The sequence below is a fragment of the Dasypus novemcinctus genome, chromosome 3, assembly GCF_030445035.2.
Source record: "Dasypus novemcinctus isolate mDasNov1 chromosome 3, mDasNov1.1.hap2, whole genome shotgun sequence".
In the NCBI taxonomy this organism is placed as follows: Eukaryota; Metazoa; Chordata; class Mammalia; order Cingulata; family Dasypodidae; genus Dasypus; species Dasypus novemcinctus.
In genome coordinates, this window is record NC_080675.1 from 18,310,400 (window position 1) to 18,334,412 (window position 24,013).

The 24,013-nt window shown below is 44.4% G+C and overlaps 1 protein-coding gene across 4 annotated transcripts in view; it reads left to right on the top strand.

Moving 5' to 3' along the window:
- FOXN3 (forkhead box N3) overlaps positions 1 to 24,013 on the top strand; it is a 389,249-nt gene that overhangs the window by 334,381 nt on the left and 30,855 nt on the right. The window lies entirely within an intron of this gene.

The window sequence follows — 24,013 nt, forward strand, 5'->3', positions numbered from 1 at the left end:
GAAACCCACTGAAAGAAGCCCAGGCCTTTGTTTGCTGTTGAGTTGTCGTGGCAGCAGAGCAAATAGATGTGAAGAGATTAACCAAATAAAAAGGCCCAGCACGGGTGTCGCTTTCTTTCCAGCCGTCCTCAGCATGGAGAATGCAGAGAGCAAGGTTGTTACAGGACCTCGAGCGCAGAGCCCGTCCTCTCAACATCAGGCGGACCCAGGTGGAGCGGAGTTGGTTACGCAGCTGACAGAGCCGAGTTTAGAGCTTTACACCAACCCCCGTATTTTACAGATAAGGAAACTCCCTTATTTAGTAGGTAATAGATGGAGGCTGGTTGTGCTAAATGACCTGCTTAGATTAATGAAAAATTACAATGAGATAATTCATCAATGTTGGGGGAGTGTATACTGGTTCATTTACTAGGCTTCGAGAATTTTATAGCTTTTTAGAGAATGTTTTGTTGCTTTTGTATTTACATGTTGCCCCAAGAACTTTATATTTTAAAAATCTTCAAGGATCCTTAAGAAAGCTCATTGGGTAAAACAAAACAATCTATAAGTAAATAAAGTGTTATCCTTTTTTGATGAATAAAGTATCATCTTTTGTTACTGTCAAAGCAAGTATAAAATTTAGAAGCAATAACCCAACAAATTGTTAGGTATACCCTTGAGCATATACCATGATTTTTGGTTTTGCATGCATTTATCCAGAAATACAGTTGTCAAATTTACTCTGGATCATAGTCGTCCTATCCCCCCAGAACAAAAGGGAAAGAGTCTTATTATTATTCAGAATTCTTAGCTTAGAAAAACTGGAAAGATCATATCTTCAGAGCAGTGACTTGCCTAAAGCAGATTTTTTATTTCATCAATCTATTATATATCTAACCTGGTTAATCTCCAAAACAGAAAAGAACTGACTGATAATAATAGAAGTGCAGGAAGCAACAATGTAGGTTTTTTTTTTAAAGTAGCCATGGGGGAAGGAAAAGAAAAAAGAGCACTCTGTAGGGGATATACTTTAAGAAGTCCAGGCTAAGGAAATGATAAGAACTGGTTCAGAGCCCAGCCGGAGTTTCCTAGCAGCAAAGACAAGGAGGGAAACATGGTGGTACCCACAGCTCTCATTTGTAGTGCAAGCACACATACCAGTGAAGTTCCTGACTCTGATAAAGAAGAAAGTTTGTTTTAAGGTTTTATATGAGAAGAGTAAGAAATAATGTCTTTCACAGGATTTAATTAGACTCATGAGATTGTCTCAAGGCTAGGGGTATGCGAAAGGAGGGGGAGAGATGGGAGACAGGTATGTTACCAAATTCCATTGATCTGCTCTGACACTCTCCTGTATGCCTCAGAAGAAATTGTTTGGAGGCTATGGAGCGACAGAGGCCTTTGCTTGGCCACCCAGGAATATAACCATAAAAAAATGTGAATGAGGAGATTTCCTCTCCCTCCATCAACCTCATAAACTATAGAGATCTGGCCTACCTTTGAGTGTCTTCTTAAAGTTGTGTCCATTAAAAATACCTAAGCTTCTAAGTAGTTGAAGCAAAAGGGAGTTAACACAGGGAATTAAGTGCTCAGAAAATTGTTGGAAGGACCAGAGGAGGGGAATCCAGGCCGGCCCTCCAGGGCTATAAACTTCCAGAATCCAACAGAGCCAAGTACTGCAATAGAGCCTGCAATAGAGCAGGCTGTTAATGCTGGAGCTGTGAGGTCAGCAACACCCCTCATGGCTGTTGAGACCCAGCCGTGGCCCAGAGACCATCACCACTTCTGCAACTGCCTCTCAACACCAGAACACTGGAGAATGGATCCTGGGAGTCCACAGCAGGAAAACCCAGCATCTCCATGACCGTGTGTCCACCCAAACAGCTAAGGAGGCTTTGCCTCTGCACTTTCAGTCAACCTGACCAGAAGAAAGAAAGAAAAATTCATACCCAGAACTCTAGCTGCGAGGGAGTCCAGAAGATGAAAATGTTTTAGCTTCCTAACCCCTCCTACTACAAGAATGGAATGGAGTTTGAGCAATCCATGGTGTCCCTGACACACAATCTTTGTGAATTATTGAATTCTGATGTATCACACCCACCAAGGAATGCATCTTCCCTGGCATTGCAAAGATTTCAAGATCATTCCAGATTCAAGAACCATGATGTTTCCTTTCAACAAGAGGAGAGCATTTATAGTCCTGTTCTATTGATCCACTCATGGGTAGGACTTGATCTCTGTTGATGATTGAATCTGAGGCCAGTGATTCTTGCTCATTTCTCTTAAGCGAAAGTTGGATAAAAGCTGTAGATAGCCTCCTTCTCCAGAAACATGAACACCATTTCCCAGTGTTTTCATGTTCTTCCTGTGAGTTCCACCGAGGCCTGTCCAGCCGCGGTCCCTCCTCTGAGACAGTTTCCTGCTGTCTTCACTGGGAGCGACACGTTCCTTGCTCTCAAACTGCCTTTGTTTGGGTGGTCATCAAGAAGCAGCAGTGCTGTTCACCAGGTCCCAGGGCACTAATGAGATTCAGCAGCCGATGGAGTTGAGAGCCGTCTGTCCACATTCACGGAGAGAGAATTGGCTTGTGCGGTTGCATACACTGAAGCTCTGATTAGGATCTTTCCTATTACCTTTAGTTAATAAACATGACCGAGATGACTTGGCCAATTTGGAACATGAAGATTGTGATAAAACTGAATTACTTGGGAAGCCTAATCTCCGAAATTGCTTCAAGTTTGGTCTCTCCTCCCTCCATCCCTGACAACTGCAGAGCAGAAAACCTGTAGAATGACATCGGCTGGCTTGGTTTGACACACACAATATTCTAGATGAAAGGTAATGAAATGGAGAAGAATTGGATAAATTAACATTTTTATGTGAAATGGAATCAATAAAGTTAAATCCACTTTGGACTCATTAGCTGTTGTGTTTTTTGTGGTGGTATATTTTTTCTTTCAAAGTACTTAGATGGAAAAAATAGGCAGCTTGAGAAGGAGAAGAAATGTAAAAGTTAATTGTGTTCTGGAGTCCAAAACTGTATAGTTTCTTTTGAGCATAAAATGAAACAAAACGGAGTGAGCTGGATTTGCTGCTCAGCGGATGCCAGGGTTTTATGATGTGGAAGGAATGTTTTACTTTTAAACCCATTCAGTTTGATGAACCGGCGAAGGAAGGGGCTGATCCAACAGTGGCCCTGTTTTTAACTCTTTCAGGCAGGTGCTGCGGTGGCTGTTTGATGCTAGTGTGCTAGCAAATAACTAAATGAACTATGCAGTTCAGTCTCTCAATGTCATTGACCTAGGAAACAGTGGTGTTTAATTGTGGCTTGTTTGTATAAATTAACGCGTAAAACTCTTAGTACTTACAGATAAACCCAGTGGATGCCTGTTTCCTGCACAGTAAAGCAAAGCTCTAGGGAATTGAGCTTTTGATTTCAGTAGGATGTTTGAGTGACTAATAGTGTGCTAGGTACTATATCAAGCCACGGTTCTGGAATTGGGACATATAGATATGTATTCTGCAAAATACTTGTGATGCACGGAGTTGGAATTTCTTGGGCAAGTAGCTACATGAAATGTTCCCTTTACAGTGTAAATGTAAAGAATTTATCATGAAATGTTTCCTCTTACTATGTCAGTGAATTTTATTGATGCACTTATTGTTATGTATTTAGACGTTTTCCTTTGACTTCTGTTACTGAACCAAAAGAAAATAGTATTAAAGTAGTATTTCTTTAGTATGACATGCCTCTAAAAGCAGGAAGGCAATTATTCTTTTATTTAAATGTAGTTTTGGACACCTCTTAATAGTGGTTAAGTTTTTCTTTTCTGAATAAAGAAGGTTTTACAAATCTAGAGAACTATCCTTCACTCCCAAGCCTAAGAAAAGTATATTGGTAAAAACTGCGTTCCTTGGGGCCAGTTTTTCAAAAGTCATACCTCCAAGCAGGAATCCTCACTCAGCTATGTAAATATTGTGACTTGATATTGTCTGTTATCCATTTGAAACTACTTGTGTCAAACTTTGGAATTTTCTCTCTCTTTTCAGCCAGGAAGAGAGATTAGCTCTTGCAGTGACATCTCTCTTTCCAATTTCTCAAGTGGTGCCTGAGGATTTAAAATACTGTTGGAAAGAAGTTGGCTATTTGTCAGGGTTATTAAATGGCTACTGGTGAAAGGTAAAGAAGCAGATACTTCTAAATAAAGAAACAGGAGAGGAACAGAATAGCTCCTTGGGCATTGGGTGGGAAGCAAGAAGTGGAATTAATGTGGTCACCAAACAAGGCGATAACCACAATTTAGTTATAAAATGTTTCTGTGAGAGTTCCTCATCCCATGGTTTTCTGTCATCACATTTGCTTGTATCATTTGTATTTATGTAATATCCAGAGAGCTCCCAAATAGCTTAGGATAACAAAAAGTTGATTCGTCTTAAGTATCCATGGCAGGTGGGTGGGCTCCCAGAAATTTTAGAGTGTTTGTCATCTTATGGTTAGGAGATCAAGCATTTGAGAGAAATGTGTTAAATGTTAATAAAGGAAAGCCAGTAACTCTTCAGTCCTTTCCTGTAAGGCCTCACTGGGAGAAAGCCAGCAGAGGGGTGGCGCAGACATAGCTCAAGATGAGATGGACCTCCGTTCCTGTCTCCTATTCAGCCTACAGCCAACCCGGGGACTGGGGCAAATTCCTTCTCCTCTTTCCGCACCTGCCTTGGGTTTTCATTTGTAAGATGATTTCAGAGGGTCTCAGAGCAAACATTCTATTCTATATTTAGAACTAAGAGTAGTCGGGAAATATGAAAATCCAGGTAGGTTTGCCTCCCCACAGAATGACTCATGCTCAGAGGTGATTTCAAGACAGAAAAGGGAGCCCCTATAAGCTAACAGTATTATTGCTAGGTGGAGCCCATTACAAGGTATAACAAGATAATAATAATACATAGGCATTTTTAAGGCACAGTAGAGCCTCTGTTGCAACCAGAGTGGAAAGATGATCACAAATTGATCTTTACAACTTTGTCATTACATGGATAATTAGAAAGTAAATGCACGTAATTCCTGGCATATTAATTTGAATGGTTGCTTTTGTCTTTTCCCCATGATCTGAAAGATAGTTTAAAGTCCGTGTCTATTTAAAGAATTCAAGTGTTTCTCAGGGGAAAATGGTAATTAGTAAACCCCAGTCAGATCGAAGTTCCTCGGGGAGTAGGCATGGATGCCTGACCTCGGACGGTACTGGTGATTCTGGCTGCCGATCACGGTTTCGCAGCCAGGCAGGGCGCCGACTGGCCTTCCATGTCCTTCCCAGCATGGAGGCGACGCTGTCATGAGAGGTCAGTTTGGATACCGTGGTCACGTTTTTAAAAAGAGCACCGTAATTATGACCTCTAATTATGTACAGTTATGCCTGCTGAGTTAAAGATAATGGCGCCTCCTGCGTGGAAGTATAAGTTAATTGCCTGTAGGAGTCGGAAGGGCACTTTCCTCTCCCCTCCCACCCCCTCCCTAACCCCACCCAGGCCCGCACCACCAGATAAACTAAACGGGACCTGCCACGCTTGATCGGGACCTGCCACGCTTGATCGTGCTGTTTAAGCGTCACATTTAACCATGGCTGTTGCCGTGGAAGTTGACTTTGACTCAAGTCCGCTCAGTCAAGCCCAAGCCCGTCTCGCCCAGTGGCCTTCTGGAGCCCTGCCTCCCCTGGAGCCACATGTCATGGGCCACGCTGTGGTTACTAAGGAGCGTATTCCCCGTCTGGGGCAGTTGTCCTGGGATATTTTGTCACTCTTTTTTCCTAACTTTTAGAATTGGTTATCACAGAATATTTTCGTTTCCTGCTGCTGAAACAAATAGCATACAATCATCCGCCTTAAACGACGGGAATTTATTGGTTCGCGGTTAGGAGGCTACGAGAAGTGCAAAATGGAGGCAGCATCAAGGCAATTGCTTTCTCCCCCAAGACTGGCGTTCTGGGGCCGGCTGCCAGCCATCCTAGTTCCTTGGCTTTTCCGTCACGTGGCAGTGCACATGGAGGCGTCTTCTCCTTTCTCTTCCGGATTCTGGGTTCCGCTGATGTCCAGCTTCGTGCTGCTCCTCGAGGCTTCCTCTCTGTATCCTGTATCTCTCTGTATTCCTCTCTGTATCCAGCTTCTAAGGACTCGGCCAGATTGGATTAAGACTCAGCCTCATTCAGTTTGGGCTCACCTTAGCTAACAGCATCTTCGAAGGTCCTGTTTACAAAGGGGTTCAAACCCGTAGGACCAGAGGTTGGGACCTGAACTTGCCTGTTGTGGGGGACGTGATTCAGTCCCCGGCATAGAGCATTTCAGATCTACTGAACAGCAACTTTCAGTAGACCTTTCGTCCATCAGTTACCGAATCCTGTCTAGTTTGATCTTATCTATACCTCCCCCATTCCCACCACCTCCCCTATAACCAGATCATTTGGAGCAAATTCCCAGATAACATACATTTTCTTCTGTAAACATTTTAGTATATATCTCAAAAAATACAGAGCTTATTTTTTAAAATACAGTATCAGTAACCTTAAATATTTTAACAACAGTTCCTTAATATTGTATCATGTTTACTTTTCACCAATTGCTTATAATTTTCAAAATTGGTTTTTGAGTCAAGAACCAAATAAAGTTCATGCATTGTATTGATAGGCCACTTAAATCTCTTGTAATCTCTAGGTTCCTTCCATATTTATCGACCTCTATCTTTTTAGCTCTCTTTTTCTTGCTGTTGTTGCCGAAGGGATTGGGTTGTTTGTATAGCGTTTTCCCGCAGTCTGGATTCTGCTGATTCATTCTGGGCTGTCATTTAACACGTTCCTCTGTCCACTGGATTTTCTGTAACTTGGTACTTAGATCTAGAGCAGGGTTTGTTAAACTGGGCCCTGTTGACAGTTTGGGCTGGATAATTCCTTGTTGTCCTGTGCGTTGTAGGATCTTCAGCATCCCTAGCTTCTCCCCACCACATTCCTGTTACATCCCCCCACCCCCATCGTGGCAATCAAAGACATCTGCAGAGACTGCCAGGTGTCCCCTGTGCGGTTAACCCATTCCCCTGGTTGAGAACCACTGCTCTGGAGGGGTGAGGAGAGTCCGACTGAACCCCAGTTTTGGGGGGAAGATTACTTCTAAGTGAGTGTTGTGCCTCAATTGTCCCTCAATTGTATGTGGTTGTCCCTTTTTGCAGTGTTAGCAGCTCTTAAAGATCAGTACTTAGGTAAATTAATTCAATTAGGGCCTACAAAATGGAGATGTAATTGTATTCCTTCTTCACTTATTGTCTTGAATACTTGGATTAAAAAAAAACAGCACCCCGTCAACTGCTTAACTACCTCAGGTATACTTCGTATAGGAAAGGCAGGTCAGTTGCTTGATTCTATCTTCATTTGTTTTCAGAATAATCACCAAGTTACCCAGCACTTTTGAAAATTGATCAGTGATTTTTGAAAAATATTACAAACTCATGGGTTTAAACTTATTTGATTTGTTTCCATTTAATGCCATTATTATCCTCATGGGTGCTCAAATCATCCCATGTTTGGCAGTGGGAGGGTCTTCAGTTAAGCTCCTGAATTCTTTAGATAATATGCAAGTAGACTTTGATAGTGTCCTCATTTTCTCATATACAGGGTGTTCCAGGATCATTGTATACATTTTCTGCTCCAGACCATGAGTTACATTGCTCCAAGAAACCTTGGTTCCTTTTAATAGGAAATGGCATTTAGGAGGGACAGTTTGTTGCCACCAGTAAGTTTAATGCCATAGCCCTTCTATTTTGTTAGAGATCTCAGACTCTACCTAAATAAGTTATTAGCACCTTGATGATATGTGTACTTTCATTAGATGAGTTTATAAATTGCCTAGACCACATACTATTTGCATAACAACCCTAAGCCATTCTGGAGAGGATAGGACTGATATTTCTTTTGCCCAGTGAAGGCAGGGCTACGGGCTGTACCACAGGCTATGAATATGCCAAGCCTGAGTTAACCCTGAGGAGACCTTCGTGATTCCCAGGGACCAAAGGTGCCTAATTGACTTGTCAACCGGCTAGGTTGCCATCTTTGTGATTTGCTAATGCTATACCAGTCAATAGGTGAGAAGAACTTCCTGCTTCCCCTTCATTCCGCCCCATTTCTGTCAGAAGGTGTGGTGTGTGGCCCTTAGAACTCCTCTGCTCTTGGTTCAAGCACCTCCCCAAGCTGAGAATTCCGTGGCAGACACAATTCCTTCTCTTTCTGTAGATTTTACCGTCTTTCCCAGAGTGCAGCTAAGTCAGAAGGTGGCTGCACACTAGGTTCCCACAGTGACGAGGAGAGTGTAAAGGAGGACCCTGCTGGCAGGAGAGGTGCAGCTCTCTGGCAAGACTCAGAAGATAACCCCAGGCAGGGCCTAGTAGGAGGGGCCGTGGGTGTCTGGAAGGGAGAGGCGTCCAGAAGCGGCTTCGTGGTGGGGTCGGCATTGGGCAGGGCCCGGCCCACCGCCCTGTGCCGCCGGCTCCTGATGGCACGTTCTAAAGTAGGTCTCCTGGGTCCCCTGCCTTAGGGGCCCTCAGAGGAATGTGGCTCAGAGGCGGGATGTGCGGGGAACCATGGGCACGTGTCCAGGTTTGCCCTCACCGCCCCCCACCCCGCCTCCCCCCAGAGTATGACAGACTGTCTGCATTGAAAACAACCTCCAGGTGCCTCTGTGTTGAGGGTGCGGGCTCATTTTTTGGTGGGATTGGCTCCGTGAGAACACTGTTTTTAAAAAGCAAGTTGTCATTTCTTACCCAGGAGGAGCAGTGAGGGAGGGATTCAGCCTATTCCCCACATGGGAACTGGAGTCCAGGCCAGGTTTCCGGAGTGTGTGATTCGGCTTCACTTCTCTCACCCACCTCTCCTATACCTGCGCTCTCCCCGCCTCCCCGACCCAGGAGGACGCTTTGGGGGACGGCAGGCTGACAGCTCTGGGGTCAGCAGGGCCCTGCAGGCCCACCAGGGTGGGTGGGTTTGCTGTTCTCCAAGCCTCTCAGCGGGGAGCGCATGTGGAAACACTTCCTCACTTTTGACTGGTAAAGGCATGGTATGCCTAAAAACATACCCATTTAGTTTTCCCCTCCCCAAGCCCTTACCCTAGAAATGCACCGGCTGTACTGCCCTCTGGCACAGCTGTCACCTGAACAGTCAGCTTCGATCAATCTTAGAGAAAGAATGTGCCGAAACCCTTCCTAGCAGAATCTCCAAAGGCTGAGAGGAAAACTACAGGCGCTGCTGGGCTGGCCATTACGGCGGTGGACTTTCCTCCTCTGTTTTCTAAAGGTCTTTGGTTGGTTTGGCTTGTGTGATCCTGGCTGTAACTTTCTTCCTATGGAAAGCTCGAATGGTGAGAGACTGACCCAGTTGCTGAGGTAACCTGATACACCTGCAGCGGTCCCCTTGCTGCATGCAGCCCAGTGGGAACGACTGCCCCCTGCCACACTCTCGCCGTCGGTAGCTTTTACCTTCAGAATCTGCCTGGGCCTGTTCATCATATCGTCTGGTTGTTGTTGAATCCTCTTGGTTTTTCCAAAACTAAGAATGCTCCAGAAACATACTTGAAACCCTTATTTGACTCAGCACGTATATTAATAGTTCTGAAATGAATACATAGCACTAGCAAGAGGAATTCCAGTTGGCCTGAACTTGCCTCCTTAAAAGGATGCTTCCTTGACCAAGCTTTCGCCCTCAGCACTTGAGCCTGCTCTGTCCCACCTCACACTTACTCATCGTCCCCTTTATGAACTGAGTGTTTCATCCATGCAGGCCGTGTGGGTGGAAGGGAGGGAGCTATTTTGTTGTTGTTGTTTTTGTCAAACACATCCAAAAAAAAGAGGGATGCTTCATATTAGGCTTCTTACAGGCAAAATACTTGTTCCAGGGATGCAGCCATTCCCAAAAAAGTGTTTTTGGAAACTTCTGAGGGGATTGTCTTCAGAACCTGTTTCCCATTCACCCAGCAAAAGAGCAGCCTCATCAGTTTATAGTGAGGTGAAATTTTAAACCCAAGCAAATCATTTCCAGCTTCTTCACCCCTAGACTCTCAGAGTTCAGGTCCTTCCGTCTTGAGCAGTGGTGGTTTGCTCAGCTGGAACCGAATCTCCTGGGTTGAGGTGGCGTGGGCACCTTCTCGTTTCTCTCTCTGTGTCACGTTACACTGAACTCTTTTCTCTGTGGAAGGTATCATCCTTTTATTTCTATATACCAGTCTTAATCTTGAATATTTCCACATTTAGCCACGTCTAAAATGAATTGCTCATTAATACTGTACAGAATTTTTTTGTTCTCAGGAATGAATGGTGCCAATATCTTTGTATCAAATTCAAATCTGATACATAGTCAATAGAAATCAACTTACACCTGCCTTCTGTACAACTCCTAAAAGGTGCAACACTGACTCGCAAGTGCTTTGTTGGTGCTTTACTTTTATTTTTCAACCGATCTGTTTCACAGTGTAAATTGACTTTGAATAAACATGTTGCAGAGAACTGCACAGAGATTTTTTTTTTAAATACCAAACGAAAGCTGTCTTTTTCTAATTATTATTTTCCCAATGTGTCAAAGTTTTGGGGGAGAGGAATTAGACCAGAAATAGTGAAAGAGTCAGCATGAAAGCTGAGTGCCACCCAGACAGAGTGCTCGGGACCGGTGTCCTGATGTGAGGGTCATAGCCCCAGATTCACTTGGGAAGAATAACTGAGAAGATAGGCCCAGAGGCGCACAGCTCTATTCCCCGTGGAGAACACGGCGCAGTCGTCCCAAGAGCAGTGCGAGGTCTTTAGTTGGGAGTGTAAAGGCGGCAGCAGGAGTACGGCTCTCACGTCTTGTAGTGGGAATGTGCTTTCATCTCCTTTGTGTCTTTCTATCTGATGCTCAGGTCTCTAAGGGAGAAAGAGATGGGCTTTCAAAGGACCCGCTCCAGCAGAAGCGAGATCACGCCGTGTGTGCACGTGTGTGTGTTTAGGGGGAAAGGGTTGTTGTCTCTGTGTTTCCTTTTGGTCTTTTGATAAGATGCCCTAAACAGGATTTAAGTAACTTTAAGTTCTAGTAGTCAATTCTTGCCATGATTTCGTGACTTTTAATCTGAAAATCAGGTGGCCAAAAGGCATCAGCCTGTGGCTTAGGGTTGCTAAAGGCGTTTGGAAGACCCTCTTTCGGTGGCGAGCCCCTGATCACTTCACTTTCCTGTTTTGGGATGCCCTAGGTAGAAGAGGACCACCAGATTGGCAGAGGAAAACCGTCAAAGATGACGGGCCTTGGACCAAAGTAATGAGCCCCTAGAACCAAAGAAATGACATTTCCAGACGACTCCGTGCCTTCCACCTACCTGTGCTGCCAGTGCCAGGCTGCTCTGGCTCCACAGGGTGTCTGCCAGCTTTGTGCACCTGCTCTGATGGCAGCCTCCGTGCCCCACACGCTGGCGTGAGGCACAGGGCACAGGCGGGAAGGGAGCAGATCTGGGCCTCTCTCCAGGGAACTCCTTTGACTTTCGTTTGTAAACCAGCTGTGGCAAAGTGAGGGGCTTCTGAGGTGTGTGCTTGACCTGTTCTCAAGTCCCCGTGGTGCTGGCACAAGTGTCAAGGTCAGACCCTGCCTGTCCCTCTCAAGTCCCCTCCCCTTGGAACCCCGTCCAGTTGTAAATCTCTACTTACCGCATTCTCTGATAGCCACCTCTGGAGGATTCTATAGCTGCTTGCTTGACAGGCTGGAAATGGGTGAGTTATTTTTAATACTCTCGTAACCGCCACCCACCTCTGACTGCAGTTGGGTTCTTTGATCACCCTCTGATTGGTCTTGAAGTAGGAAAGGGAAATGCCGAGCCCCACTCCCAAGGGTCGAGCATGACACTGCCCCCAAGCCACAGCGTCTCAATGCTTCACAGTTAACAAGATGTTAGAGGTTTGTGTTCCAATTACCGTCCTCTCCCCTTCTAAATGTTTGGGAAGCAGCTCTCTAGAAAGGAAGTAGGCTTCTGTGTAGGAAGAATCTTTTTCAATGAACAGGTCATATCAACTTAACAGTCAGTGCATAGTAAAAAAAAGGTGCTAATGTAGAGCATGGGCCCTACGCGTGACTCAATATGGTATATACTTACACAGCAAGAACAGGGTAAGATTTTGTTCCAGAGTGTATAATGACAGTCGACTGTGAGGTCTGGGAAAGTCAATGGTTCTCTAGTCCCTTTTGAAATTCTTCTGAGTTATTGTAACAGTACATATATTCCCGGAGAAAGTAAGCCTTATGTTCAGAGTTAACCCCTCCAGCTCTTCAGCACTTGAATTTAGGAAGTCCGGACCAGCAGTGGGTTTGTGCCTTGGAGCACCGATGCCACGTTCTGAGTGGTGTTTACTCTTACCAGCACACCTGCCAATGTCACTCTGAGATGGAATCTTTGCTTCTAGAAGAAGGGCTTTGCACATACGCCCAGTTGAAAACAGCTAATTGAAGATATAGTACAAATGGAAAGTCAATTGTCAGCACCAATGAGCATTATGAAACCTGAGGGGGCTAGGACATCATGAGAACAGCTGGAGCTGTGGAAGAGTTTTTGCAGGTGTCATCAGCCTTTTCTCCAGGAGGAAGTGGCTTCTGGGCTGGGGACAGAGCAGGAACTGGTCTTCTTGGGAAGAGAGAAGTGGAGGTGAGGAAAGCCAGTCATTGCAAAAGACAAAATCACATCATGAAAGGGAAGAAATAGACTAAAAACAGAGGCCCTGCCCCTCCTGCCCCTTGTCCCTCTGACCCTCCAGAGCGCTGGTTGTCCCCTGAGCCATCAGCTCCTGGCTCTGTTTCTGAACTTGGCATATCCCTCCTCCAAGACACAAGTGTGGCCAGGCCCCAGTTCTCAGGGCTCGTGGGAGTTCCCATTCTCACTCCCACCCCTTGGGACCAACCCGTCTCACGCCAGGGACTGGCCTCCTGTCCCCCGCTGGGTGATGGGTTCTGGCACTATCACAGGTTAAAGAAGCCAGGCCAAGTGGCAGATTTTCAAAGCCAAGAATTCCAGAGTTTAGCCTCCTCCCTTCATCTTCTCTCCCGGTGGCAGAATCCCCTCCCAACATCCCCGGTGTCCCCTCTGCTCATGACTGTCAGCCACAGGAAGCAGAAATCAGAGAACGCTGTAGGTAGAGATTTACAGTTGAATAGGGTGCCAAGGGGAGGGGACTTGAGGGGAACATGGAGTTTCTCATTCACCAACAAGAAGTTAAAAAATTTTTTAAATTAAATTGAAAATCTACCCTATACTTTTAGCTGTTTAACCAGCCAAACAGAGCTAAGCCAAACCCCTTCCTCATAAATAATGGTTATGACCCATGGGACGGACATCTTCCCCTCTTGTGGGCCTGGAGGGAGCATCTTGTCTATGACCTTTGCCCTGGTCTTCAAGCTCTAGAATATTTGACTTTGTGAACAATCACTTTCAGGCCATGTGGTTTCTTTTGGTTTGTTCCTTCTTAAAGAGGCTGTCATCATTAGGAAAATTTGCCATCTCTGTTAAAAGAGGCATCGGGGTCGCTCTGTGGACTGAGAGGAGAAGGTTGGGTCATGTAGTGATCTAGGCAAAGGACTTGCCATGAAAGGCAGACTGCTCCGTGAAAGTGTAGAGGACATTGGAATTAAGGGACTTTAGAAGACTTTAAAGTTCTTGCTGTTATGGAAGCATCTGCTCCCCCCACACCACCCCATTGTAGGTCACCGGGCCCATCATCGTGGGGAGAATCAATGTGCTTTCTCTTACTTCTCCACTTGCTTCTCCAGAAGCAGTGACAGTGATAGACACAGGGAGCGGCCCAGCCCACCTGCCCTGACGCCACCTTAGGTTTGGGGGTTGTAGCTCTTCCTGCTCCACTCCCAGCCCAGCTGCACATATGCTCTGTACTTATCTTCCAGAACATTTTCCTCCAGTCCTTTTCCCCATGAAGTGGAATCAGGGGTAATGAATGGGTAATTGACACAAGTTAGAAAGCTGCCCCGGATTGGGGAGTGATTGAATAACTATATTCCTAATTTGCAGCTATGATTGTGACGCTGCTCCTCAGAGCTGGGAAATTCCTTATTTAGAGTTTACCAGTCACTATTTTTAGGCCAAGAAAGACTCAGAAAATCTGTGATGAATGGGCCTAATAATACCTAAAATACACATATAGATCATCCATCTTCTCCCTCCCCCAAACTTTATTTGGATTCTCTTTTGCTCCAACAAAGAACTATTCATTACAGCCTCCTTAATTGTTAGCTTTAACTCACTGCATATCTACAGAGAAGCAAGAATTAGGGGTTTTCTTCAACTCAGTTTTTGGAGAAGAAAAGTTACTTTGGTGTTCTCTGGCTCCATCTGGATTGACAACTTGGAGTCAAGATTGACTTTTATTCCCTAAAATCCTACCAACCGTGATGAACCAGTCCTTGGCCACCAGGCTCAGCGGGGCCGCTTTCTCCCCTGTCTTGCTGTCAGAACCCCACACAGGCTGCTCTTCACCCCCATGGTGCAGACCATCTCCTGTTTCACACTTTCTCCCTGTTGCCCCTCACCTCGAGCATCTTCTTTCTAAACAACTGCAGTGAGCCCATGGCCCTCCCCTGTCCTGCTGTCTTCAAGATCAGAGGCGGCTGTGTAGATGTCCTGATTGATTCCAGTAGCCAAAGGCTTCTCTTAATCTTAATCCTCTCTTACTCTCTTAAGCTCAGTGGTTTCGGAGTGACAAGCATAGACATTCTCTCTCTCCTAAACTACATCTAGGGATTTTGCAGAGAGAAAAAATTATATAAGCAACAAGGCGAATTTTGTAGCCATTGGGTTACTTTTGATGGGTTCTAGCTGACATAATTTGCTTTGAAGAGCTGCTTCTCCTGGCCCTAGCACATGTCCATGTAAGCTCTGTATGGGGTTTCTCAACCTCTGCACTGTTGACATTTGGGCCAGGTGATTTGTTGTGCGGGGCTGTCCTGTGCATAGTAAGGATGTCGAGCAGCATCTTTGGCCTCTACCCCTCGATGCTAGTAGCACCCCACCTACTCCCCAGGCATGATACTCAGAGTACCTTCAGAAATGGTCACACATTCAGCAGGGCAGGCAAAGTTACCCCGGTTGATAACCACCACTGGCTTAGTGTATGGAGCGTGCATAATGGAAACATGCACGCCAACTCCCTATTCCCCGGGAAATGCGCACAGCTTTACAGTGTTTTGTGCTTGTTTGTTTTAATCTGTTTCTTGCCAACTTTGTCCCCAAGTTATCCAAGAATTTTTTTCCCCTCCATTTTTAGGAATTAACCAAATACTTTAAGATGTATCAGTCTCACGTCAAGCTACAGATACTTCAAAGATACAGCGAAGAGATATTGCAACGTTATAAAAGATAAGGGGCTCCACGGGAGCACTTGTCATCCTCAGTGGGCATCTTTGGAGAGGTGTTCGTTCATTTACCCTTGATTTACCCAGGTGGTCCTTCACCCTGCCTGTGCATCAGAATCCCCTGAAGAACTTGTAAAAAGCTCAGCATCTCCTAGGAGAGAGCCTGGCATTTGGTTTTCTGTAGTTCCCAGGAGAGTCTGCTGTACAGCCAGAGGTGTGTGCCCTGGGAGTCATCCTGTACCTATCCTGTACCTCTCCTCCCCAAGCTGGGTGCTCAGGCAGATGCCGCTGGTTCACCTGAGCAGTAGTGGGCTAGGCAAGCTATCTGTTGGTTTGGTGACTTACTTATCTCTCACCCACCCTCCCCATGTCCCAGGCAGACAGCGAACCAGGCAGACAAGGAAGGACTCACTTTCTAGCAGAGAATGTGAGAGAGCCTATGAGAAGCTTAATTTGTATGTCTGACCAGTGAGTACCTGTGTCCTTAAATCTGATCATATCTGTCTGAGAGTCCATTGTCCATTGTTTGGTGATTTGTATGCATCTTGAATCACTTTTTTTTTTAGGTCCTGGGGTTGGAGATTAAATCTGGGCCCTTGTGTGGGAAGCCAGCAGTCAGCCACGGAGCCACATCGGCTCCCTTAAGTTGGGTTTTTTTTCTCTTTCATTTGATTACTTGTTTGTTTTTGTTTTGTTCTTTAAGGAGGCACTGGGGATTGAACCCAGGACCTCCCATTTGGGAGGCAGGCACTCAACTACTTGAGCGACAGGCACTCCCCTCTTGAATCACTTATATTCAGTTACGTAAAGACCTTTCATCATTCTGTAAAATCTTACAGGTATGAGAAGGAACAGGGGGAGTAGAGAAGTACATTACCACATCCCTGTTGAAACGTTCTAGAAAGGTCAGGGTTGAAATGCTTAGGCTCTCCATATGGGAAATGTTTTGTCATCGTTCTGTTAGCTCGGTCAGCTCGGGGTTGCCCAGGCATGGTGCTGCGCTTTTGCAGCTGGTTTGCAGCAGTGAGGACTGAGCCAGGGGCTTCTAGCAGTCCTTCACATTCTCAGGTGTTAAGACAGATGGCTCTTCAGGTCACTCCTTTTGATGCCACATCCCAGAGGAAGGTTGTGAGGGAGGACAGAAGCCACACCAGGAACTCACAAAACCCCCTGCCAGGCCCAGGAAACCAGACCCATTCCCACAGCGACTGGCTTTCGGGGGACAGTAGGAGATTGCTCCTGCTTTTACTAAGTGTTGTCTGCCCCTGAGGGAGCAGACGGACTGCTGGCTTTGTGCTCCTTGGAGTCCCTGGTTCTGGCAGGCGGGAGCCAGGAGGGAAAGAGCCGTCGAGGGGTGTTGCTGCAGAGCCGGGAACTGTGAAATGAGCTGAAGGCCCAATTTGGCCCCTCCCAAGTCTGCAGCCCCCTGCCCCTCATTTTAAAGCAAGCCAACTCAGGCCCAGGAAAATGAAAGGAAGGTTATGTGCTAATTAGGGTCAGACCCAGGACTTGAACCCCAAATCCCTAATGCTCTAGTGCTTTTCCCATCATACCCACAGAGGGAAAAGCCTCTCCAGTGCCCAAAAGGAACCGTCTCCACATTTTGGGAAAATACGGTACCTTGTTAAACCCATATAACCATTGGTTGTAGAAGCTTTGTTACCTGTTTCTCTTACTACAGCATAATATAGTTGTGTATGTACCATCAAGAAAAGAGGATTTGGAAACATTTTTAAGATGTGTGACCATTTTCAGTTTCATTCTATGGAGAAGAGGCAACGTGATAAAACAACTACATTAAAGATGAAAATTGAAATGGGCCTCTGGGAACTGGTTCAGAGAAAAAGTGTAGTTTATTACTGAAGCATGAGCAAAGGAGGGTTTTTTTTTTTTATTAAAAAATATGGGCTCTTAGATGGGCTTAGTTTTGATGATGGTCATAACTGTTTATTCAGCAGTTGCTGGCAGGCTTCGTGCTCTCCTGAATTAACCGGTAATAAATGATTTGGGCTCCTGTATTAGCATGCTGAATTAGATATTGCTGGGAGAACCTCCCCACCCCCCCAAAAAAAAAGCAACCCACAAAGACAATTGTGTTTTCCACTCTCTTGCATCCCTCACTGTGGTTCTCCGAGACAAAACACAAAGGACACTCCTGCCTAGTGGATTTTCGTTCCTAAAAACATTCTTGGCCAAAATATCCTCCTGTTTTCTTAGGCTGATAAGCTTCCAGGAAAAATCTTTCTCTTTCAAACTCAGGGAAAACTTGTGCAGCCAACCCACTGCCCCTGTTCCCTGGATCTAGTTCTGGATCTTCTATCCTTCAGATCCAGAACTGAACTTTGGCAAAGCATTGCCCAGCCGCCCAAATGGCTTCGCAGTCTTTGGAAATGCTTCCAGCCCAGAGGCTCCAGAACAAGTCTCCTTGGTCAAAACATCCCTCCACAGGTTGCTCTCCTACCTGAAGACAGAAGCCACCACCAGTCTAACCTGACCACAGAATGTGCTCATGAAAAATAACATATTACCTAATGTGTTTGGGGGGCTGGGGGTTTGTGTGTAACACCAAAGAAAGGCAGAGATGGTGAGAGCTATGAGCTGGCAGTAGGGCCGGGCTAGGTCCTCACAGGAAAGGGGACAGGGACACTGAGGGGAGGGGGGGTCCAGATGGAGAGGCTGGGAGAGCTGTGCACAGGCAGTAAATGCTTTCAGAGGCCAGTCTGCAGGGAGGAACCATGTGTTGGAGACAGGTTGCCTAATAAACTCACATACTTTGTTTCTGCCTTTTGGTAGTCTGCAGTCTAAAGGAAAGAGAACGTTAGTACAAACAGTGTGCTGTGTTTTTAGCCACCCAAAAGGCACCGTAGAAAAACTTTAATGTGTGCTAAGGTGAAAAGTCGTCCAGATATGTTAAGTGAAAAATTAATTTTAAAAGTTGTAGAAAAGTGGTTTCCATATCACCTCCATTTTAAAACATAGATTCATGTGCATGAGTGTAAAAATAATTATTATTTCTCCAAACATACACAAATGCTTGTATTTGCATAGAAAATTTCTGTAAGTATATACAAGAAAGTATGAGTAGTTCTTACATGAAGAAAGTAGGATTCAGGGGAGGAGGAGGCAATTATTTTTCAAACAATACCTGCCTCGCTTATCTTTTCACAGTGAGCACGCATTACTTTCATTATCTTTTTTAAAAGGAAAAATACATAGTCATTTTAATAGTAGATAAGAATAAGGTTATAGCATCTCTTCTCTTGGGGGAGGAGAGGTGGGAGATTGCCGTACAAGCACCTGCAAATATTAGGGTCACGCTGACATAAAGAGATCTCGGGTATTCTGGCTGAGTCCAGAAGACTTTCACATAGAAACCTGTCTGAGTAAAGCTTCTCGCAGGCTACGTGGTGTTTCCTCAGCATAGCTGGAGCCAAGGAGGGACCTTCTGGTATTTATCTGTACAGTTCTAGGAGGTCTGTGTTCAACCAGCTTGTGGGATGAGCACAGAGGTCTGTTTGATTTTCTCCATTTTCATTTACCTGCACATCAGAGTTCTGAGCCCAGATGATATTATATTTAGTATATTAACAAATGAGGAGGGTGGGAAGATGCCACTTGGGAGAAAAGCTTTGTAACATTGGAATAAGCAAAGATTTCTTAGTGAAGACACTAAAAGTATGAAGATTTCTTAGTTAAGACACAAAAAATATGAACCATAAAAGAATAAATTGGACTATTAAAAATTTACAACTTTGCTTATAAGACACTGTTAAGAAACTGAACATACAAGCCATGGACTGAGAGAAGCTATATCTCACAGGGGACTTATAGCCGGAATATGTAAAGAAACCTTACAACTCAATAAGATGATGAATAACCCAGTTCAAAATGGGCAAAAGATTTGAACAGGCTCTTTACAAGAGAAAATACACAAATGACCAAAAACCCCACGAAATGATGCTCAACATCATTCGTCATTAGGGAAATACAAATTAAAGCCACAATGAAATACCATTACACATCGCTAGAACCTCTAAAACAATTGACAGTATCAAGTGTTGGTACAATGTAGAGTAAGAAGAACTCTCATATGTAGTACAGTGTCTTCAGACAACAGTTTGGCCATTTCTTATAAGTTAAACATAGACTTATCAGCAGTTACTCAAGAGAAAATCAGCAATTACTCAAGAAAAGAACCATACATCCCTAAAAGACTGGGACGAAAGTTCATAGCAGCTTTTTTCATATTAGCCAAAACTGGAAACAATGCAAATGTCCATGTGCAGGTGAATGGATAAGAAATGATGGCATGTAGCTACAATGGAATATACCACTCCAAAATAGCTTTAACAAGGGAGGAAACTACTGATTCCCTAACATCACTGATGACTAAAAGAAAGTGGTTGCCCAGGTGGGGGTGGGTCTCTGCAGAGGGGTACAAGGAAACTGGGTGATAGACATCTCTATCTTGATTGTGCTCTCTTTCTTTATTATAGTAGAAACACTGGTCTAAAACTTACCAGAAGTCATCAAACAATACACTTAAGATGGGTGCATCTTAGTGTATATAAATCATTCCTCGATAAAGGTGACATTTAAAAAGGATGGCACTTACTGCACCCCCCTGGGGAAGGGCTGGCACTGTCATGTCATGCACATATAATTAGGTTTTTTTCATACTTACAAATGTCAAAATGGGGGGGCGGGCAGGAATCCCATACCTTACCCTCAATCCCATCCTGCACTAAAGACTGTGTATTCAGGCTGTGCCACTCCAGGTACTGACCTATTCATGATAGGGCGCGGGGCTGTAGGAATTCTTTATGAATGAGCCGTGAGAACCTTGGCGGGGCTGTAGGAATTCATTATGAATGAGCCAGAGAAGGCTGGGTGCTGCACCTACCCACGTTGCCCTAGACCAACACTAGTTCTGTGGTAGCATCAGTATTTTAATCTGTGGAGGCCTTAGGTAAGGCAGATGCTGCTGAAGGAGGCACTGCGCGGCTGGTCCTACTGCATCGTGTGTTTCCTTGTTTCTGTGTGTGTTTGGATTGCCTCAGCTGTGGTCAGGCGTTGGTGGATATTATGCTGCTGCTTGGTACTGCCACACCCAACTTCTAAATCCATGTAAGTGTTAATGATACTCTTATTTCATTCAGGTTTTCTTTTTTCTTCCTTCTCTTGTTCTTTCTCTCATTCTATCTCCTTTTATCTGTGGCCCCTATACCTTTCTCCTGAGGACCAATTTTGGTTTGGTTTAGTTTTTAAGAACTTAACTGCTTATTTTTTTAATAAAAATAAATAAGTTCTTTAAGAAGAACTTAACTACTTTATTGACTTTTCTAGGAGAAGACTCCTGACTTCTCACTTGCATTTCCTCTTGTTCTGCCTCAGTGAACCCTCTGGTCACTCAGCAAACTACTGGGGACACTGGGGAGGCTGGGACCACCTAGGCAGACCACCCACGTGTTTCCTGCAGCGTTTGCCTTCTCAGGAGAACCTTGGCTGGGCGAGAAGAAAACAAGGGGAGTTTCTCCACTACTCCCTGAGGAAGGAAGAGGCCCTTTCCAAGAAGAGGGAGTAGGAGGAAGAGGCCTCGGAGGCCACCCAGCACCTCCTCTGTGGGATGCCAGCAGTACCCCTGAGTCTGTGAGTCCTGCCTCTTGAGGACAGGACAGTTGGGAGGCAAAGGGGCAGGGACAGCAGGAACCCTGGGAGCAGTGAGTGACACTTCACATTTTCCCTGCTCAATCAACTAAAGCATATGTATATATATTTTAAAGAATCTTTAGATTACATAAATGTTACATAAAAAATATAGAGGATTCCCACATACCCCACCCTCTCCCTCTCCCACACTTTCCCACATTAACAACTTCTTTCATTAGTGTGGAACATGTGTTACAACTGATGAACACATATTGAAGCAGTGCCACTAACCATGGTCTGTCGTTTACGTTATAGTTTACACTTTGCTCCGCACAATTCTATAGTTTTTGACAAAATGTATAATGGCCTTTATCTGTCATTTCAATGTCATGCAGGACAATTCCAGCACCCCCAAAATGCCCTCATGTTGCACCTATTCTTCCCTCTCCCTCCCCTCAGAACTTCTGGTGGCCCCTGCCTTTATGTCAGTGATACAAGTTTTTCCATTGCTAGAATAATCATAAGTCTACTTTAGTCTGTAGTTACTTTGCACCCTTATGTTTGTTCATTCCTCAATCTTGATGATTTTGGAATGGTGATGCCCACCCTGTCTCCAATTGAGAGAGGGCTTAGATCCCATGGGGCAGATGAATGAAACCATATTGCTTACAGTTGCAGAGCCTCTCTGCTTCCTGGGATAGGTGTTGTCCATCATTATCCTTTTGTTAGTTTCCATGGGTGAGTCCAGTGAACTGATGAATAGGTGTTGCAGTTCTGGTGAGATTCAGGGCTCAACCAGCATATGAACAGAGCAAAGATTTAAGTGTCTGGGACATATATTTAATAAGCATAGTGGTAATTACAGATTCATATAAAGGGACAGAAGATCCATATAGAGAGAAATTATAAGTAAGTCTAACTCTTACACTGGGGAGCATAGATTCCAAAGGAAGGCCCACCGTCAGGATGCAGAATCTTGGAATTGTCTGCCCTACCCATAGGGTCTAGATGTCTCTAGAGCCCTCAGGAGCCCCACTGTTTGAGGCACTGTTCACTGTGACAGTCAGTGAGATCCTGCTGAGACATAACTTCTGGAGTAATCTCCTGACTCATTTTGAAGTCCCTTAGCCATAAAAACTCATTTGTATTTAATATTTTCCCCTTTTGGTCAAGGTCTTTTTCCAGATTCATTGCTAGTCAGTGCTTGGTAATAATCCCTCGGTGCCAGGGAGGCTCATCCCCAAAGTCATGTCCCATGCTGGTAGGAAGGTAATATATTTATATGCTGAGTTTGTTTAAAGAGAGGCCACATTTAGCAGTAAGGAGCCTTTCAGGAGGTAACTCTTAGGCAATTTTTAAGACTGGGCTGAGTTCCAATTTCACTAGAAAAGGTTCATAAATACCACCATCAGCATCAAGGGCCTGGTGTAGTGTTTTGTCCTCCTTTACTAGGCACTGCCCATGTACGCAGGGGATTCTTGCTGCTCTATTAGAAAATGTAGCAGGGCTTCCCAGGATGGGAATTCAGTATTCTTTTGGTTATTGTGTAGGACTTGATCCACCAAGGCAACACAACCACTTGAACATATTCATATGCCATAGAGGCATGCCCTAAGATGAAAGTGTGCATCTTGTCATAGTGTGTTACCTCAGTGGGTAGAGACCCACACAATAAGCAAGAAAATATTATATTCCCATCCTGGGAAGTCCTGCTGTGTTCTCAATTAGAGGGGCAAGAGTCTCCTGAGACCATAGGCAGTGCCTAATAAAAGAAAACAAACAAATATGTCAAGGCCTCAATAGTATTTCATGTAACTATGAACTTTATTCTTAAAAAATTGAAACTTAGTGGTTACTATAGGTCCCAAGGGGAGGAGGAGGGAAGAATAGAATAGATGGAACATAGCACATTTTCAGTGTATTGGAATCGTTCTGCATGATCTTGCAACGATGGATACAGGCCATTTTAAATTTTGTCAAAACCTATAAAAGCAAGAATACAGTGCAAAATGTAAACAATAATGTAAACCATTGACCATGGTTAGTAGCAATGCTTTAATATTTGTATATTAATCGTACATTAAATGTATCATTCATATGTAAAATGTCATTAATGAGGAAGAGGGTAAAGGGGGAGGGGTCTGGGTATATGGGACTCCCATTGTTTTTTCTATGTGACTTTAATGTAAAGCTTCTTTGAAGATAAAATGGAAAAAAAAGACATTGGTGGAACATACAGAAGAAATTATCACTGTACATAAAAGATAACAGATCTTACAGTGATGAAAGACACAATGAAAAAATTTTTAATTGTTTTTGGGTTTTTTTGGTATTTTTAGTTATTTTTATTTGTTTATTTTTGTTTGTTTGTTTTGGGGGGGATTTGGATCACAAAAGGGTCACAACCGTGGCAGGGGAGGATCACTGGTACAGGGTGTCGATGATGGAGGGGATGTGTGGGGAGGTGCACCTAAAGCATGTATTTTTAATATCTGTTGAGAGCAATGACTGTTTTATAAGGAATTTCACCTGAGAAGTTGCCAAATAAGTTGATTTACCTGTTTCACATATTAAAATTAACTTTTCCTCCCTCATGGGCCTCTACAGGCCAAAGAGAAAATGGCCCGCAGAGTAAAAGTTCAGTTACTCGTTCTTTTCTTTTTCTTTTCCTTCCCCTCCCCATCTCCCTTTTTAAAAATTTTCCTTTTGAGACATTGTCTTCTGAAACCAGCATCCTCCATATTATTAATGGCTGGTGGCGCTTTATACTGTATTGCATTACACCCCTGGAATTAAATTGCACAAAATATGAAAAATGAAACTTTTTAAACAGTAAAAAAGTAATTTTCTGGCATACTACCCAAAATAAAGTACCACAGAGCCATTAGTAGTAAATTGAATTTGGGGATATGTAATTTGTACAAAAACGGACAAGTGTGAACCCCCTTCTCCCACCATCATTAGTCACTGGGTTTAGTGGACGCAGAGGCGGT